Source organism: Biomphalaria glabrata, chromosome 5 (genome assembly GCF_947242115.1).
Source record: "Biomphalaria glabrata chromosome 5, xgBioGlab47.1, whole genome shotgun sequence".
Classification (NCBI taxonomy): domain Eukaryota; kingdom Metazoa; phylum Mollusca; class Gastropoda; family Planorbidae; genus Biomphalaria; species Biomphalaria glabrata.
The window spans coordinates 8,020,250-8,036,638 of record NC_074715.1 but is presented as its reverse complement, the minus strand read 5'-3'; the positions used below and the strand labels follow the sequence as shown (position 1 = coordinate 8,036,638).

The 16,389-nt window shown below is 35.1% G+C and overlaps 1 long non-coding RNA gene across 2 annotated transcripts; it reads right to left on the bottom strand.

Annotated features, from left to right (window-relative positions):
• Positions 1-1,260: 1,260 nt before the first annotated feature.
• Positions 1,261-14,992, bottom strand: LOC106061227 (uncharacterized). Of its 2 annotated transcripts, none has more exons than XR_008777997.1 (4): positions 14,887-14,992; positions 3,927-4,023; positions 2,741-2,850; positions 1,261-1,501 (listed from the first exon to the last, which is right to left on the bottom strand). It is a non-coding gene; the product is annotated as an uncharacterized LOC106061227 (long non-coding RNA). The 2 variants fall into 2 exon arrangements; XR_008777996.1 differs by having other exon boundaries at positions 3,927-4,028; positions 14,887-14,990.
• Between the last annotated feature and the right edge of the window lie 1,397 nt (positions 14,993-16,389).

Here is a 16,389-nt window from a genome sequence, read left to right as displayed (position 1 = left end):
AGATCCGCTGTCCAGGTTCTAAGAAGTTCTGACTTGAATAGGAAGATGTCCCTTATAGTAAAACAGAAAACATCAGGATTACAAACAATTAAAAGAGTTTGAAATTTAAATATGGGAAATTTAGGATGGGTTTTAATACCGGTATGTAATAGATCTAGACTAACAATAATAAATCTGTGCGATTAGAAATATATTTATTTACCAACTGTTTTTGTTTAGCGCAATGTCATGCTTTTAGCTTTCTCAATACGTTATAATCCTATCACCTGTCTGAGCGAGTTGGTAAGGGGTAGGGGGAGAAAGAACGAGGTATATGGGTGATCGCTTTTTAAATGTTTTTTTTTAAAAGGAAACGACCGGAATTCAAACTTGTGGGCTAAAACCTTCTCAGGCTTCCCAAGCAAACGCGATAACCACTCTGCTAGTGAATAATCTATGATCATGGAAGATTGTTTAGTTATTACTGTTTTTATTTTATGTTTGTTTTCACTAGGCCTGGGACGGTAGCCTATTAGGGAACTAATTCAGCTTATAGCACCACTTCAGTCAAGAACTATTTCTTTTCCTTGTTTGAGATACTAAACAAGACAATTTATTATCAATAGTTAATGAAATAATTGGTTTAATTATTTTTATTGATTCTTGTGTTGTCAGGAAAAATAAATAATGATTCTAATTTCAGCTTGTTCCGAACACAAATTTCAATTCTAGAAATAAGTTTTTGAGTTTTCTGCAGATAGCTTTTAAAATATAATCCAGAAGCCATTTAAATAATGATATACTCTGTCGTTATATCAACGGATGGAATAATGACAAGTAACTTTGCAGGCAAATCTTTCAAAACTTTAAACATCCTTAGGAAGATTCTCTTACTTATCAGTGGGCAGTACTGCTGCAGACCTGTCACATCATCAGAAAATTCCTCAGTGGACGATGATAAAGACACTACATTGAATGGCGTTTCCTTCCATCTATTTATATTCGATCTGACAGTTCCAGAAAATGAACTGTAGTTCATATCTATAATAATAACGGTAATAATAATAATAATAGTAATATATATATCTTTATTTCCTAGAAGAAATGAGTATAACATTCGTACTACAGTTCCACTCAAAATGTCCGGTTTGCAGATGCAGGTAGCATAGTTAGATTATAAATAAAGAAATGTTTAATATATTAAAAAATTCTCATGAGGTCCGAAGTGTGTAACAAAAGTAATAATATAATTATTTTACAAACAATTTTAAAAATAAAAAGTAATGTTTTCTCTAATATATTTGAACACAAATGTAATTAATGCACAACAACCGTGACCGTAAATCTGAACATCACTAGTCGGACTGGTTTTTCTTCATCCCATATTTAGCACTGGACACCCCTTTGTAGTTGTAATCTGAAGAAGAACGTCTGACCAAGAAGAGGATCACTCCTATTACCAAAAGGACCACCAATATTGTGGCAAGGTAGATGCCTCCTGCATTGTTATCATCGCCAGATTCTGAAAGAAGAAGTTATATGAGTGTCACTCTCTTATGAATAAATAAATACACTCCAGCACATACACACACAACAAACATTCATCTTGATATGAACACACCCTCAACGTTCTATAGTAAACAGAGAAACTGACTGAACAAATTGAAGATTTGTATGGTGCTATGGCGGATAGTGGGATTGGTCATGGAAAGCATGTGATAGATCATGTGATATGTCATGATATGCAATGGCATTGTGCTATCTTGACCTCCGTGAGGGATGGCTTTCTATGTCGAAGGTGCCGGTGGTATTCGGTCAAGATTAGCGCCTCTTACTTATTCGCAAGTTATAGTCTTACGAAAACCTGGCCAGAGGTCAAGCGTGACGTCTAGACAAAGAGGAGGGGATAGTCCGGCACCTTCACGGAGGTCACGGATAGTCTTGCCACCTCGCAAGACGAAAGGAGCTCAGATCGTCTCGCGCTATTGATGGAGAGCTCAGTTGAATAAAACAATAAAGACGTTGTCCAAATGGTCAAGCTGGCGAATAGTAAATGGCGGTGAATCTTGGGAAGGTGAATAATATAAAACAGGTGGGGTAGAGCAAAGTTGGCACACCCCTTTTCAGGTCGATTAATAGGACATAAAAATGAATTTCGTCTAATTTATTGACGTTGATTGTTTTTGCTCATGGGACGGATTGTCACATTTACAGGAGGTAGGTAGATAGACATATACATATTTCAGATAGATAGATGGATAGATAGATAGATAGATAGAAAGAATATAGATTTCTGGGTCATATACTGAATGGACAATATCTTGATCATATACTGAATGGACAATATCTTGATCATATACTGAATGGACAATATCTTGATCATATACTGAATGGACAATATCTTGATCATATACTGAATGGACAATATCTTGATCATATACTGAATGGACAATATCTTGATCATATACTGAATGGACAATATCTTGATCATATACTGAATGGATAATATCTTGATCATATACTGTGTGGATAGTATAAGGTGCATATAGTACATCTGTGGCAAGTGGGCCATGATTTGTGTTAAAAGAATTAGACTCATACTATTTAATCCTTCGTATAGGCAACACACACATGCCTAATTTTGACTTGTAATTAGTATTAAAAAAATACAACAAAGCAGATAGACCATACTATACCGGTACCTCATAAAATCATTAATTAGACTTATTATTATTAAAACTATTATACAAATACAACCCACCAGCTGCCACGCTGTGTAGTAAAGATCCAAGAACAAATGTTTCCAGAGACATTTTAGTTGAGTCAAAACTGGTGTCCAGAAGTGAGAAACAAAAATATATCGTGTCTTAACTGAAACAAAACCAAAAAATCACAGATACGCACATTACATTCACATTGTACATTCGAAATATTATATAGAATAAAATATAGTTCTATCATTTATGTCGCTTTATAAATCATAAATCTTGTTGAATTTACACAGAAAAGTGATATCAAAACATGTCAGTAAAGCTAGCGTGAGTGTAAAACTAGAAAGCGTGTAAAACTAGGACGAGTGTAAAGCTAGGGTGAGTGTAAAGCTAGGGTGAGTGTAAAGCTAGGGTGAGTGTAAAGTCAGGCTGAGTGTAAAGTCAGGGTGATGGTTAAGTTAGGGTGATGGTTAAGTTATGGTGGGTGTAATGCCAGATTGAATGCAAAGTTAGGACGAGTGTAAATGGTAAAGCTATGATGAGCGTAAAGCTAGGATGGGTGTTAAGTTAGGATGAGTGTAAACATTGAATGTTAAGCTAAAGCTGGGATGAATGTAAAGCTAGAATCTGACAGTATTCTTAGAAATGGCTGTACATGTTCAACTCTTTTAATAAGACAATCTGTGCTTTTTTAAATATATAGAAACTATTTATTTATAATATATATATATATATATATATATATTTATTTATTTTGTTTGTAATTGAACTGTTACAGTTTTAAGCTTACGTTGTTATTAGTGTGTGTGTTTGTATTGGCTGAATATTTTCTGATGTAACCACGGGTAAGGATGTCGTAGAGAAGAGAAGACAAAGGAATAAAAGAAGAATGTTGAGTCAGAGCTGACATCGGAGGCAGGGCTACGCAAGGAACGCGTTGATAGCAGTGTCAAGGTCATTTGTATTGTGTTCACATCGCTAGACGGTCTTGTGTTTCCTTATTCTTGGGTTTGTTGAAGTGAAGTATTAATTAATAAAATAGCAAGCCTAGTCGGACCAGTTGTGGACCTATGCAACCAACATAGTACCAATTTTTTTTTTTTGTTATTTCAACTAAGTGAAAGCTAAGATTTAAACACGCTAATAGATGAATTTGTTTATATTGAAAAAGTAACGATTAAATCAATTCAAAACGCTATTATGTAGAAATGCAAAAAAAATAAATAATAATATTACCTTATTCTGTGTATGTGTGTTTTGATGTGAGTGTGTCAGATCCTGTGTCGTCGCCTAGCCTAGGAGTCTCCTCCTTAAATTACGCCCCTTCATGTACCTGTTCTGGGGCTAAATAGGTCAGCGTTAGTGGGGTCAACGGGAGGTCAGAGAGAGAGGGAGAGAGGCATAAAGCTACTAGTGTGGTGGCAGCCCCTGTTGCAGTACGGTGAACTATTCTTGTCTGTTAGTTTTTTTTTACATTGACTAGCTGTTAGTGGTCTAAAGAATTTTAGATACAAATAAATTTTATTCTTCTTAGTTTAAGGTAATCAGTAAAGCTGTTTAATAAATTCCAAACAGACAATATACTTTTATTATTTATTTAGTCTTGTAAACTCAATAAGCGTATAATTTGTGTAAACATATGTAATATTAGTCTCGCGAGGCTTGTATTGACACTGGTGTTTCCCTGGTCCGAGTCATACAAGGGAGACAAATCTAGAGTGGATGATCATGTTTTGATTATTTGACCTCTGTCTGTACAATTTCAATCATTGTGATATTTGAGCTATGGAACAAGGAATGTGCCTTTATTTTTGTGTCTTTCTCAGTATTTTGTTTAGGTTTTTGGTTTTGTATTTTAAGAGAGATCTTTTTAATAAACAAGATAATATTTAAAAAAAAAAAAGAAAAATGTTCTTTTCAATAACCAATGATGTTTTTTTCAATAACAAAGAATGATCTTTTCAATAATCAAGAATGATTTTTTCAATAATCAAGAATGATTTTTTCAATAATCAAGAATAATCTTTTCAATAATCAAGAATAATCTTTTCAATAACCAGGAATGATCTTTTCAACAATCAAGAATTATCTCTTCAATAATCAAGAATGATCTTTTCAATAACCAAAAATGATTATCTCAATAATCAAGAATAATCTTTTCAATAACCAAGAATGATCTTTTCAACAATCAAGAATTATATCTTCAATAATCAAGAATGATCTTTTCAATAACCAAAAATGATTATCTCAATAATCAAAAATATTCTTTTCAATAATCAAGAATGATTTTTTCAATAATCAAGAATAATCTTTTCAATGATCAAGAATGATCTATTCAATAACCCAGAATGATCTTTTCAATAATCAAGAATGATCTTTTCAATAATCAAGAATAATCCTTTCAATAATCAAGAATGATTATATAAATAACCAAGAATGATCTTTTCAATAATCAAGAATAATCTTTTCAATAATAAGAATGATCTTTTCAATAACCAGGAATGATTATATCAATAACCAAGAATGATCTTTTCAATAATCAAGAATAATCTTTTCAATAATAAGAATGATCTTTTCAATAACCAAGAATGATTATATCAATAACCAAGAATGATCTTTTCAATAATCAAGAATAATCTTTTCAATAATAAGAACGATCTTTTAAATTATCAAGAATAATCTTTTTAATAACCAAGAATGATCTTCTCACTAATCAAAAATGATCTTTTCAATATTCAAGAATAATCTTTTCAATAACTAAGAATGATCTTTTTTAATAATCTAGAATGATCTTTTCAATAATGGATTTGTTCTTTACCTCGGATAGATCTTGATCAGTACAATGGCGCGCTTATTCTTTTCCTTATTTCCTATACAAGATAAAACCTAATGTATCTACTTAAAGGCTGTGTGAAGTGTCTAGTGTGGTAGCTTCACTTGTTGCCCCTGATGGCTAGCATCTGTGAAAGGGGAGCAATTTTGTAAGTCTCTTGCCAGCACATAGCCTCTCCACAGCAAGTCCTATGCAGTACCTCCTCGTGGTGACAGATGAAAACTGAGGCTGTGAAACTTCAGGTAAGGGTCTCAGAGGAGGTTTGGTCCCAAGATGTGAGGCCCATCGGCCTGTGGACACGCCCTGCTGCCCACAAACCTACCCCCATAGCTACAGGTTAATAGCCACACTGCTTTCTATATGTTCCTGTAAGGTCTAAGGCTAAGGGTGAAAAAACTAACGAAAAAATTCGGCTTTTGAGCCCCGTAGGTGGGGTGAGATTGGTAAGACCAGTACTTTCTGGCAATCCCCTGCAGCCATCTAATTCGATTTTGCAATGATTTCCCGAGTCCAGAGAGAGAAAAAGAGACATTATAGATACATTAATATATCACACTAGCGGATTCAGAACTTTGGAGTGGGGGGGGGGGCGATTTTTTTCCAAACCCTAACCCTAACGCCCAGTAAACCCTAACCCTATGCATAAACGTGTGTACAGAACACACATACACATACACACAAACACACACACATATATATATATATATATATATATATATATGAGAATTTTAAAAAGCAGCATTTCTCAACCTTCGCCGAAAAAGTGGAGCAACGCTATAAGGTTCCCTAGTGGGATTTGGGGCAAAGCCCCGACGACAAAAGCGTTTTCTTGCATTCTTCACTGCAGAAACGCATTCTCCTGACATCTACATCTCATCATTCATCAATAAAGTTCGGGGCGAAGCCCCAACGCCAAAAGCGTTTTCTTGCATTCTTCACTGCAGAAACGCATTCTCCTGACATCTACAGCTCATCATTCATTAATGAAGTTCGGGGCTTCGCCCCGACAACAAAAGCATTTCATTTTCTTCTATTCTTCACTACAGAAACGCATTCTCCTGACATCTACAGCTTATTGTTCATCAATGAAGTTCGGGGCGAAGCCCCGACGCTTAAAGCATTTTCTTGTATTCTTTACTGCAGAACTGCATTCTCCTGACATCTACGCTTATTATTCATCAATGGAGTTCGGGGCGAAGCCCCGACGACAAAAGCGTTTTCTTGCATTCTTCACTGCAGAAACGCATTTTCCTGACATCTACAGCTCATTATTCATCAATGGAGTTCGGGGCGAAGCCCGAAAGGACAAAAGCGTTTTCTTGCATTCTTCACTGCAGAAACGCATTCTCCTGACATCTACAGCTCATTATTCATCAATGGAGTTCGGGGCGAAGCCCCGACGCCAAAAGTGTTTTCTGGCATTTTTCACTGCTGAAACGCATTCTCCTGACATAAAGCTCATTATTCATACTATTAAAAAAAAGGACCTTTTGAATAATATTGTACTTGAAAGATATTCTAATATGAAGTTATAGGCCCTTAATACATTGCAAATAAAACCGATTTGTTCCTTGAAAAGATAAGATACCCCACATATTTACATTTTGGCTTTGAGGATCGCAGCTGAAAAAAAATTATTCGATAAATAATATTCAATAACATTGTAGTATAAGTTGTGAGTTATAGTCCCAAATTTATTTAACTAGAAAAATATCCGATTGAGTAAATGTTGGGAAAAGGCGACTATAAATGTACATTTTTCGGTTTAGAACTCATCTCAATCATGATTCTTATACTGAAAAATTTCGTTTAAATTCTAACTTTTCCAATGCAAAATCTTTCTTAAAATAATTATGATAAATTCATGTGAAATTACATAAACTCTGGAAATGGGAGGGGCGGTAGAAGTAGGGCGACTCGATATAAGAATTTAATTTATAGTATATATAAATTATATTAGTGGCAGATTTTTTACATTTTGTAATTTCTAAACTATAATACTAAAAGAAAAAGTATTGGTTTGTCCGATGGGGGAAATGCAATTGCATATATCGCCCTTCCCACCTGGTGCAACCCTTTTTCATTTAAATTTACTAATGATAAAATTTGAGATTAGAGTATGGTACGACATAATATACAATGGGTTCACATATCAATACGTAGTTTATATTATATAGATATTCAACTAATTTTGTTCACAAACTATGATTCTCCATAAAAATAGGGCCGCCCCCCCCCCACTCAGAGGGCTAGAGTGGGAAGGGCAGTACATGCAATCGCCCTCCCGCCAACCCCACCGAATCGACCAAGATACCAGAAAGGGAGCGACATAATATAAAATTTATAGATTAATTCAACTAATTATGTTCACAAACTATGATTTCTCCATAAAAGTAGGACCGCCCCCCCCCCACTCAAATGGTTTAGGTGGGAAGGGCAGTAGAGGTATTCGCCCCCCCCCAAACGGTAAACAGGGAACGACATAATATAAAGATCGGTTAAAATATCAATAACAAGTTTTAATCATATAGATATTTAATTGATTCTGTTAGCAAGCTGTGATTTCTACAAATAAATTGGACCGCCCCCCCACTCGAAAGTGTATGGGGGGGGCGGGATTGATACCATTGCCCCCTCCCGACCCCACCAAATCGGTCAACATACTAGAGGAGGGGGCGAAATAATAAAAAAATAGGTTGAAATATAAATAATTAGTATATATTATTAACATAAGTAATAAATTTGTATACAAATTGTGTGAATTCTATATTAAAACTCGTCCGCTACCCCCCCCCCCCGAGGGGGGGGGTCGGCCGAGTGGGGGGGGCGATCGCCCCTACCGCCCCCCCCCCTGGATCCGCCAGTGATATATCATAATAGTTACACGCAGTGTAACACTACATTATATGGTAACATTAGAAAACAATTTTCTTTTTTCTTTTATAATCATCTACAAAATTGAAACTGTTTACTTTAAATAATATATATATCATGGTATCGTATTAAGAAATAACCGATACCGGTATTTTCCTAGTTGACTTATGAGTGGACATACAAAGGGAATTAATCGAAGCTTTCAAGACCAAATGAAAAAAAAAAAACATTCCTTCCCTTATATCTACTGTTTGAAACCGTTTGTATTTTTAAAAAAAAGAGTGACAAGTTTTAGTCAGTTTAATCTTTATATCAACTCACTTCGTCTGTCTGTCTGGCAAAAAGTTTGTACACACTAATTCTCCCACACGTAATCTAGGATTAAACTGAAATTTTGCACAATTATTTCTTTTACTTGACAACACAAGAATCAATGAGAAAGACATTAACCAATTAGTTGATTAACTATTGGTAATTCATTATTTTGTTTGGTATCTTGAGCAAGGGAAAGAAATCGTACTTGACAGACGTGGTGTAAGTTGAATTAGTCCCATTAAAGACTCTCGCCTAGAACCCTTAGTGAACTTTTTTTTTTCCTTTTAAGAAACAATCATGTAAACATTGACCAAGATAGCCACTTCTTCCCTACTCCTTGCCCTACTGAAACGCTTTGAAAAGTTATCTTGTATTCATCTTGAGGAATTAAAGTTTTTAATTACAGAAGAAAACCACAGTTGGCAGCACTTTATAACGGTAAAAATGAACTACGTAAAAAAATCCCCTGTTTGACATCTTTTGTCATCTTAAATAAGATTAATGTCCAAAAACAAATCTATGCGAAACAGAATTTTCCAACAGAACCAGACTTGATGCAGAAGAAGACATGCGTTCTAATATTGTTCAGATTGCCCTAAAATTGCTGATCTGGTGAAACAGAAACAAGTTCAGCCTTCACAATGACATTCACTTTATACACAAAATGAAGCAACACTTTTGTAGCGACGTAAATACATTGGCTTGAGCTGTTTATCATGCTGCATCCTGCTTTTGAAATTGTCACATAAGTCTAAAAGATGAATATGTTGATAATGGTGGGTTGCGTGGTAGAGAGGCGAAGTACGATTGAACTTGGCTTGACTTGGCTACCATTGACGGGGGCTCGAGGTTCGACACCCGACTCAAGCAGAGTTGTGTTTACTGAACGAACTAAGGGCAGCACGGAAAAGGCTTCTCCCAGATTATGCCAGATACCCCCTACCCCATACTGGTCCACAAATGAGATTGGACCATAGCGCTCTGAGCATACTATAAGCATGAAGGTAGCGCTATATAAAAGCTAGAATTAAATTAATTAACTCGATATAAGGTAAATAATTGAAGGTAAAATTTCATTTATTTTTTATTTAGTATAAGCCAAAATTTGGTTTCGTGATTAAACATACTGCTTTTGGCAAATATATCAGATATTTGCATCAGACTACAATTTTATAACCAGGTTGTCATGTCGCGCGGTATGCGCGCTGGACTGTCGTTAGGTGGTCTTCATGGTCCCGGCTTCATACCCTGCCCGCTCCCATCCCCCGTCGTCTTGCGGGAGGCTTGGATTAGGAAGTGGAGTCTCTTGAAATCTGAAGGAACATACGAACAAACTTTTACAGTATTTGCAAAAACAGATGAGCTTACGTCGCCGCATGGTGGGCAATAGTGGGGGGGGGGCGTAAAAAACAACAACTAAAAAATGTTGAGAACCGCTGCAATACATATGGGTCCAACAGATTTACGTTTTGATTCCTGGACTTATATGCATAAGAGGGGGGTACATCCAGCATCTCTATCTGGAGAGCAGTGTTCTTGCTCAACCCTACCTGTTGCTGTTCAGTTCTGTCCTCCTCTATGTAGGAGGGTCGACAGAGTTTATATTGTTGATTTTATGTTACTATATGGAGGTTTCCACTTCACTTCACAAGTAGTGGCTACTATCACTACAAGAGGTTCTAAGACTAAGCCCAAGACTAACCTATAGAGATGTCCGCAAGCGAGACATGAGAACTACAGGCATCAACGAAAGTATGTGGGAGGACAGCATGGAGACAGACTGTGGGTGCTGGTACGCACCTCGCCGAGAGCAAAAGAAACGAAGCGGCCTTAGTCAAGAGAAAGGAAAAGAAAGTATCAGCTAGAGCTGAAACTGATGCATATACATGCATGAACTATCACACCATTCAGACCTTTCGATCTTAGGGTCATAAGTTTCTGTGGCCTATGGTTAACGAGGGTGTAATGTGACCATCACAACGAACAACCGCCTATATTTTCCCCAACTAATGTCAGGTACCCATTAGAGCTGGGTGGACTCAAGGGCGCCCAAGGATCGCGAAGTTAAAGATCCCAGTCTTCACCGAGATTCGAACCCGAGATTTCGGTTCGGAAGACAAGTGCCTTACCGCTCAGCCACCGCGATAGGGCGGGTAGAAAGAGAGCTATCTCCTACTTTTACGACATCCGCACTAATTTTAAGTATTCAAACTTGTCAACTGACAATGATACTTGCTATATGTATATGCACTAACTTATATAAAAGTATGGGCACTCGTTCATTAATAACCCTCTAGATACAAGGATAGACTCTGTTTTTCTTCGTGTCTTAGCATGTATCAATTACAAGAAGGCACTTCCTATCTTTTGACATCGACCTGTATGCATCGGCCGTCAGTTGAGAAAGTGATAATCATCACCTGAACAGACCACCGTAACAGCTTGTGTAGAAGTTAATAATGCATTGGGAGAATCATTTATATGTAATGTTGTGATATTAGTTTAGATCAGTGATGCCCAAAGTACGGCCCGCGGGCCACATTCGGTCAGCGACCCACATTTGGCCCGCGACCCTCATTCGGCCGTGACGTAGTTCCATCCGGCTCGCCGACACTTTGGCACAAAATATAGAAAATCCCTCCCCTCCAAAAAAAAAAAAAATGGTTGAAAAACAGATCTTTACCTACATTAGGGCTCTCAATTTTTTTTCTGATTTATTTTATTTAGCATTTGTAAAATTAAAATCTGATTGTAGAATCTACCAGGTGCAATGAACGGATCTTTACTTATTTGTAGAACAAGCCAACATATTTGTTTTGTAAAGAAAGTGTGGCTGTTTGAAAAAAACAACAACAATTTATATGTATAACAAATATGGCGGCGAAAAAAAACTTAAATACACCTAGAGGTAAGAGGATCGAAGGGAATATTTACCAAAAAGAGACAAAAAAAAATGAGTCGGTTGCTCATATTTTAAGTAGAGAATAGAAGGGTTAACTTCAAATATTCTAGTAGTCAATGTAAGTACTAGATGCAAGGGTTTCTAACTAAAGTTATTTCTAGTCTTTTTGTACCTAGTCGTTGATGTGGCCCGCCATACTAATTAATAAAAAATGGCCCGCTGTTCAGATTATGTTGGAAATCACTGGTTTGGAAGATTTTAGGTATAGACAGACATTAAGTAAATTTTGATAAATTGTCAATCATTCTTCTCCAGGATTTTTTTTAACAAAGCCTATATCAACTCACACTGTCTGTCTGTCTATCTGACTGCGTGTTTATCTGTCTATCTGTCTGTTTATCTCTCTGTCTCTCTGTCTAGCGATCTGTCTGTTCTATCTGACTGTGTATTTATCTGTCTGTCCATCTGTCTGTTTATCTGTCTGTCTGTCTGTCTATCGATCTGTGTATCTGTCAGTCTGTCTATCTGACTGTGTGTTTATCTGCCTGTCTGCTTGTAGGGTAAAAAGTTTGTACACGTTTTTTCTTTTATGCCCAATCTCAGATCAAGTTAAAACTTTTGCACACTAATTCATTCAATACATGTGTTTAAAAAATAATTAATTAGTCAAATAATTACTCGTTATAAACTAATTTGTTTGATACCAACAACAAAGGAAATTAATTCTTCATTATTCCAAAGTATAGTTCTATAAGTAGGGTTTCCTGCACATGATTTCTCCCACACCCAATCTCTGATCAAATTGAAACTTTAAACAACGGTACCTAACAAAAAATTAACTAATTAGACAATTAATTATTGGTAATTAACTATTTTGTTACATATAAAAAAAAACAACAAGTAACTTTACATTCTTGAGCGATAAACTTTTAAGTTCGAAGTTTTTCCCAGTAGAAAAGTTATTCTTTTTTTACATTTTTTTAATGGTGGAAAGGAAAGTAACACTTCCATTATACTTGCTAATTTATCTCTTGATATACAGGGTGGCTCTCGGGAACTTTGTCTGCCTCTGTATCCAACAGGCGCCTCACTATCTATCTATCTATCTATCTATCTATCTATCTATCTATCTGTCTGTCTGTCTGTCTAATCTATCTGCATTCACACTCTCCTAAGTGACATTTAATTAAGGATTGTATAGGTAGTCTGAATGTTTGTGTTTACGCTATGGTGTGAGTGGATCATACCCGTGATGCATCCACTAAGAGTATTTTTGAAGTATTCCCTTACTGCAATAATGGGACTTCGGAAACTTGTTATTTCAATTGAATCTCAATGCTACAGGAATATTACTTCATTTCGCTAGTTGGTGTGTACTATATTATCTTGTTGCCACTCGCTTATTTACAAATGAAAAGTCGGTAATATTTATAGTTTTCATTGCTTTGGTTAAAAAGAAAAACAGCGTTCAACGTAGGCTTTGTTTGTTCACTAGCAGTTAGGTCTACTCTCTAAACACTATGAATAATAGGTTCAAGTTACATAAAAAGTCTTTAGCGCCGCATTACGGGCCGACAAGCTAGAGTACAACTGTGGTTTCCTGTGTATAAGTCAACATAATTGACGCCCTCGACCACCATCATTCCCTCCCCCATCCCTGACCTGTTCTGAACCCAAAATGGACCCCCGCCACGTGTTTGCTATGTTGATGCAGCGTGTTAAATGATGCATTGTTCTACATGGTGGTTGAGGCTTTGAAATCTTTGGTAATACTTTCAAGATTATTGACAATACTAATGACACTTTGTGATTATATAAAAAAAAAAGAAGCTACACAGGTAAGAATATAATTATAAGAGTAATAAATAACTAGTTTGCTCGTTCATCTTTCAAGTGTTAGGTCTACTCTTACTCTTGTACTCATTTCAAATACTTTCATAATCATGTCATAAAGTTTTGTATTCGGACTAATTAAGAATGCGATAGTACGGTAGACTTTGTTTATGTTTCATATACTAATAGCCTCTAAGTCTGTCTTTATGAAGAAACACAAGACGATACGTCAACCGACGCATACACGTGATCAGTACTCGCTCTGTACGTTACACATTATGGCGCCACACTCGTGAATGGATGCCTATCACATTATACTTAATATTGCCAGGGCCGATTTAAGGCAACCAGTCCGCCCCTACATATATATATATATATATATATATATATATATATATATATATATATATATATATATATATAACTTGTTCCCCCCCCCTCTTTTTTTTCACCGCAGAAGTTACGTGGTGTAACTCTAGTCCAACTAGCAGGAAAAAAAAAGTTATTTTTCCATGACTTTTGATGGTGTCATGGATGATTGGGCAATGAAGATATATATAAAAGGGCGGAATTAAAGACGGGTCTAGAAAGAATGTTTAAATTTACTATTTATAGCTAGAATTCAATCAGCAAATGTCTGACATGGGCGTTTATAGAAATTGGCGTTTATATAGATGGTGGTTTTTTTTTTATAAATGGCATTGTGTACAAGGTTTGATACCTACAAAATGGCTGAACCTTGCGTCATAAGTTTTTAAAACATTCCTTCCATAAGCCGCTACATGGTTTGTTGAACATTTTTTATTACAATGAAACCAAGACTAATATACTTTAAAAAAAAACAACAACAAAGCTTATAACTAATGCTAATGTATTAATTACTTTGGATTGGAAATTTAGTTAATTTGTAATAGATCTAGACTAACATAAATCAGTGCGATTAGAAATATTTTTACCAATTGTTTTTGTTTAGCGAAATTTCATGCTTTTAGATTTCTTAATTAATACGATAAGAAAAATTTTTTAATGCATTTTTATTATTAATCCGTGTATGTAACTACTGAAGGATTTATTTCCTTTGATGGTATCAGACAAAATAATTTATCTCCAGTAATTAACTTTCTAATCGGTTAATTTTTTTTTTGTATTGATTATGTTTCGTGTATGCCAATGAATTATTTTGCAAAGTTTCAACTCGATCCGAGATTGGGTGCGGAAGAAATAAAGTGTACATAACTTTTTACCAGAAACATGGACAGACAGACAGACATGAGTTCATATAAGCTTTCTAGAAAAAAAAAGTAGTTCGACTTGAATTCGAGCTCAAACCTCCTGAAGCCTGTACATAAATACCCGCAGGACGTAATCATCTTTTCTGTTGAAGTAACATCTATGATGTATAAAGTAAGGTACACTATTTCCTATACGTTTTTACTGACTGTGATTCAAATGATGAACATGTGTTTTTCCGTATTAAGTGAATAATAAACGCCAAGAAAAAACGTTTCATCTACACAGCGACCTGCTTCCGATTTTGTCGCCAGTTTGACCTGGAAGAGAATAAACAACTTAGTTTATATGTCCAGCATTTAAAAAATGAGAACAAGGTTTGTTATTCATTTATAGACTTTAGACTATTTATATCTATTGCCCTTTAGACTATTTATATCTATTGCACTTTAGACTTTTTATATCTATTGCACTTTAGACTATTTATATCTATTGCACTTTAGACTATTTATATCTATTGCCCTTAAGACTATTTATATCTATTGCCCTTTAGACTATTTATATCTATTGCCCTTTAGACAATATCTATTACCCTTTAGACTATTTATATCTATTGCCCTTTAGACTATTTATATATATTGCCCTTTAGACTATTTATATCTATTGCCCTTTAGACTATTTATATCTATTGCCCTTTAGACTATTTATATCTATTTCTCTTTAGACTATTTATATCTATTTCCCTTTAGACTATATCTATTGCCCTTTAGACTATTTATATCTATTGCCCTTTAAACTATTTATATCTATTGCCCTTTAGACTATTTATATCTGTTGCCCTTAAGACTATTTATATCTATTGCTCTTTACACTATTTATATCTATTTCCCTTTAGACTATATCTATTGCCCTTTAGACTATTTATATCTATTGCCCTTTAAACTATTTATATCTATTGCCCTTTAGACTATTTATATCTGTTGCCCTTTAGACTATTTATATCTATTGCGCTTTAGACTATATCTATTGCCCTTTAGACTATTTATATCTATTGCCCTTAAGACTATTTATATGTATTGCCCTTTAGACTATTTATATCTATTGCCCTTTAGACTATTTATATCTATTGCCCTTTAGACTATCTATATCTATTGCCCTTTAGACTATTTATATCTATTGCCCTTTAGACTATTTATATCTATTGCCCTTTAGACTAACATAACATTTTTTTCTAAATATGTAGCTTATTGAGAAGTATGGTGGTTGGATGCAAGGAAGTCTTCATAAGTAATATAGATAAAGATAATCCCAGATCTATCCACTGTTCACCTTGTGAGTTGTGAAAATAGAATGTGATACACAGGCAACATATTGTTAACATTGTTGCCCACAATTTCTTACGATGCTTTATGAAGAAATGAAGATTCTAGGATATCATACATTTAAAAATGTAAATATAACTGACAATTTTTTATACATCTGTTAGTGTTCAAATTGAGTTACAGTAAAAAAAAATAAAATTATTTCTTCTGTAAAAAGAATGTTACAATAGGAGACACAGCAGAGATTTGTCTGTGCTTAAATGTTCCTGTAGAATTACAAAACTGTGGTCGAAAATAGTATTATTCTAGCTTTTCCATCAACATACATAATTAAACTGGAATTAGTGCGTGAAATAACTTAATGAGTTGCCTAAGCGAAGAAATGGACTG